The 4696-nt window shown below is 39.9% G+C and overlaps 1 pseudogene; it reads right to left on the bottom strand.

Annotated features, from left to right (window-relative positions):
- Positions 1 to 2695: 2695 nt before the first annotated feature.
- On the bottom strand, positions 2696 to 3435 carry LOC149194605 (vacuolar protein sorting-associated protein 26B pseudogene; annotated as a pseudogene).
- Positions 3436 to 4696: the final 1261 nt, after the last annotated feature.

Here is a 4696-nt window from a genome sequence, read left to right as displayed (position 1 = left end):
TATGACAGCTGGTGTGAGATGTACTATGGATCAGCACGAATTCCCCATTTCGTAGCGCAGTTAGTGCAAAGTCGGTGTTTTTCGCTACGAAATCACTAAAACAGGTTGCGCTGCGAAACTGCTAAAGGATTTATGCGCTGCGAAAACACTTTGTCCTTAAGCTAGTCTGAGCAATTTTGGCAACAGAATTTTCAGTGATAACAGTGGCTCCACTTGGGATAGTGTGCCCTTGTGGTACACTAAGAACATGCAGATCCAGTGCCTTATCCATTTATGACAAACAGAAATTTGCTTGACAAGCATGACTGTAGGAGAAAGAAAGCTACATCTACTGAAAAATGCTCAGTTGACCTTGAGCTTATTTGCATTTACCTACCTACCTACCCTAACAATTTCAACTTCTTTCTGCTCAATCAATATGAAATTTCCAATGTAGCCAATCCTCTGTTTTATCTGATATTTGATTTCTTTGACTGCATCGGAATTCAGAGCCAATATGATAGTGTGATGACCACTGCCACTGAAATTGTCTCTGTTCTTTATAGGTAAACTGAAGCACTGGAGAGTAAAACTCTTCCATGTAATCAGCTATAGGATCCCAGAATACATGATCAGCTTGATTTTTCTTGTAACTTTCCGGCTGTGCAAACTGATCCTCAACAACAGTGTACATTTCCTCAATCGTAAAAGAGAAAGGAACCAGCATTGTCTCCTTGCGTTCTGCCATAGAAAACTTCTGAAAATAATGATCATGATTATGAAAACTATATGCCTGAATTTGACCTTCTACACCTTCAATTTCTTTCTCAATGTCCTCAGCAACTTCATCCAAAAATCTCATCTTATCCTCTGCCTTGCAGTCAAAGGATTTTAGATATGAGGACAAGGACAAAGAAAAATTTTCATCTATTTCTCCATTACTATGATCATTATTCCATTGTTTGAAACCTTGAATTGAAGGAGAGTTTACCACCACCTCTGACCTATCTATCCATTCCTCTAAAAACATAAGCCATAAGTCTTGAAATGACTTAACGGATTTGATAGGAAAACTTTCAATCCATTGTTTACATTTCCTTTGAAGTGAATCATAGAATAACATAATGCAAACATCCTCATGTTTAACTCTAAGAAGCTCAGCAAAATGACAGAAATCTGAGATATGCTTCAGAGTTAAACTCAAATCCTCTCCATTAAATTTGGGACCATTCCTTAGAAAATATGCATCCTTGGGAAAATGATTTGGGAAACCATGAATTCCTGAAAAATCTATGCATGCATACCTTGAACTAAGAATGGTAGCTTCTGGGTCCTTCATAACTCCAGTGGAATCACCATGAATGTATGAATTTTGAATTATTCAACAATGGAGTCGCCAAGGTAGATTTGCAGCCTCAAAAACCTTCTGAGCTCCTGCTACCTTCAGAAGTTCAGCTTCATAATTTCGGGAATGAATAATCTTCAGACTCCTGGCAGACGCACCAAAATGTTATCACAAAATCAAACACTGAAGGCTGCTAATCAGCAAGACTCTGTGTAACTATTTCAAACCAGACTTTTGACTAAGGCTTAGCCTCCTTAGCCTGAGAGGGCTCTCTCAAAGGGTTATTGATTTCAATTATTGATGAGATGGCTAACTCTTTCAAAGTAAATTTAACACATATGTTGGCTGGACAGACATTACAAAGACTACCATTGGGCTCATGGAGTTAATCATCACTTCAGCAAACTATAAAACTACTCATTCATAGAAGTCAGGGCATGTAATGTTTAAACACTCAAAATACCTCTCATAGAAACCTCAACTTACAAATACACACAGGAAATCAGAGCAGCAAAGTGAATTCTGAGTGATTGTGTATCTATACAGTTGTAAAACATAAAGGATAAAACAAAACCACATATATCTTGAGCATTTGAAACACTGTATGAATCCTGAGAAGAAAAGCAGTCATTTGTATTACTGAAAACAAGTTCTTACATAAGCCAAAATAAACTATGTTTCTCAAAAACATCCAACCCTTATTACCTCACTCTCTTGGCTATTTATAGAGTGCTTTTCCTATCTCATTCGAGATTCCTCCTCCAGCATGAGGGGAGCTCGATGATTGCCATTAATTACCCCTATCCGCTATTGAACTAACCTATTAAATACAATCAGCACTAACTGAAGTTCTAAAAAGTTCTAATTTAATTATAACTCTAACTCTATCTTCTTCGTAGAAGATTCCTCCTTGCAGCTTTGACACATGGTTTCCTTTTCGTTTGGCTGAGATCGCTGTGATTAACCTTTAATGCTCCATGTTTGTCTTTAATGACACATCTTTCTGTTACCCTGAAACATAGGCCCTGTTTGTCGGTCCTTGATGTGCTGTTCCATTTTGGTCGTCCATCACTTCGAACATGCAGCAGCCTGTCTTCTAGCCCTTGAATAATCCAAGATATGGAACGCTGCCATGTCTCCAGATGAGCTGTAGGCTGTATTGATGGACAGGTGTCTCTCTTTCAAAACTCCCGTTCAAACTGCTTTTTTTGCGTTGAAAACACCACCTACAGCAGTTTCGTAGCGCGCTACGAAACTGCTGAGTTATGTTTGTTAATGCATATGACAATCTGAAATTTTGTAGGGCTTGATGCACAAAATGCTCTCCTTGTATCCATTCAGGATTACTGGTTGATTCTTGTTCCTGAGTTGCTATTTGCTGATTGTCATGAAATATTCAAACTCAATATGTAGGCAATCCTCAATCCCGACCTCCATCTTGATGCTGTTGTTAACTGTTGGAAGTGGTGTATAATTCCGCACCTAGAAGTCTTGGTACTCGACAACGTTACTGACATAGTTACGACTGATAGTAACCTTCAAAATGTACCTTAGCCTCCCATTTACACCATTGTATGACTCATATGGCATCTCAACTGTGGAGAACTCGAATGGATAGGTCTTACGATCATGAAGCTCACCAGGTACATCTAGCTCCCGAACAAGGGAAATAAAATCGTAGAAGTTACCCCTGTCGAAATACAACTCTATTTGGCCTAGAAGCTCAATTTTTACACCATTATGCTCGACTTTTTTACCAGCAACAGGTTCTATCAAAACCTCTACAACGACATTTTCTTGGCTTCGAAAAAGAAGCACCAAGGCAGTTTGCCCATTTCCTTTCTTTACAGTAGCCTGCTTACGAGTTTTCCCATCAGAAAAGGTGATAGATATTATACAAGGTAGCTTAAACGCTCCAATGAGATAGTTCATATTTGCAACTGGTCAATGCTTTTAAGTGATCTCCAAAACCCAAAATCTGCAATGATTGGTCAATCCACCCGCAGTTTTCACTTCAAAACACTTGCAAAACTTCCCGAACTCGGCAGACCTCTTAATTCTAACCGACTCATATGAAAAATTCGTTATAGGGTCAGGGGCTTCAATCCACTGGATCAGAAACAGAATAGGATGCAATGAAACATGAAACTTTTTCACCTGGAGCTCTGACCACAGAGAAAAAAAAAAAATTGATACAGTGGTACCCATCTTCATCTTTACATATCCACGGATGATATAGAACTCCATGAGCAGTCAGGCGCTCATAATTCCCGCTCAGATAGTTTTGAAGTAAGCATCTTTCTGATAAGATCCTTTGCACTCTTAGAAATTGTGGGCCATGGTTCTGAATCAAAATCAATATGACCTCGTAGAACAACATCGAAAACTCCCTGCTGTGTTTCTGCCCAAAATGGTGGAACACCGCTGAGTAAGATGTATAGGATGACCCCGGCTGTCCACACCTCTGCCTCTGGACCATAGCGTTTGCATAACACTTCCGGGGTAACATAGTATGGGCTTCCAACCACATCAGTGAACACGTAACCAGGTTTGAAAAAGACAGACAGCCCAAAATCAATTTCCTTCAATGATGAATGACAGAAAGCACCTCTTTGTTAGTTGCAGTGCTCGTGCCCATCCCTATCACGAGCATGTTGCTTCAAATGATTCATCAACCTTGTCCCATAGTCTTTTACTTGTTCATCCGCAGTAATAGCACAGAAAGCTATTTCTCCAAATCTCTGACTAGGATAAGGGCGATAAGAAATGCCCCCAACAACTTAATTTTGCTTGATGATCATCATTGACTTGTGGCTCCTGTCCATTACAAGTCTAACAATGTACGCCTTTGGCATATTGGGAAGTTGCCTTGCAAATATATTCTTTAATCTAATAAGCCAGATCATATGTTGATCAATTCCATCATTACTAAAACACACGAATTGAAGGCGGCCTGCATCTTCCTCTTTCTTGAGTGATTCTTCTCTAGAACAATAGGCTCCACTGGTTTGAATGTTATCAGTGGAAGTAAGCTTATTAGCTTCCTCTTTCACGGAACTGGGTAAAAGAGCAGAACCGGAAGGAGCAACTTGAGCATTGTTGGCTGAGACATTACTGTTGTTGTTGTTACAGCTAATCTTTTCTTCTTTAACTGTGTCAAGAATCGGTTCAGTTTTAACAGTGGTGGCAAGTGCAGCTCCAGCAGCATCAACCTTGGGTTTAAGATTGCGGGAATTAGCAGCGCCGTTGTCCAAGCGAGCGGCAGTGAAGGTGTGCATGGAATCGTGGCCATCATCGGAGTCGTCGTCGGCATCAGAGTCGTGGTCTTGATCCTCTTCGTCTCCATAAGCAAGTAAACCACAAGATACAGAC

The sequence above is a fragment of the Pinus tabuliformis genome, chromosome 2_2 (genome assembly GCF_031772625.1).
Source record: "Pinus tabuliformis cultivar Carrire ecotype Pingquan chromosome 2_2, CPIR1, whole genome shotgun sequence".
Lineage (NCBI taxonomy): Eukaryota > Viridiplantae > Streptophyta > Pinopsida > Pinales > Pinaceae > Pinus > Pinus tabuliformis.
The sequence above is the reverse complement of the archived record's forward strand: the minus strand, read 5'-3'. Positions and strand labels throughout refer to the sequence as shown.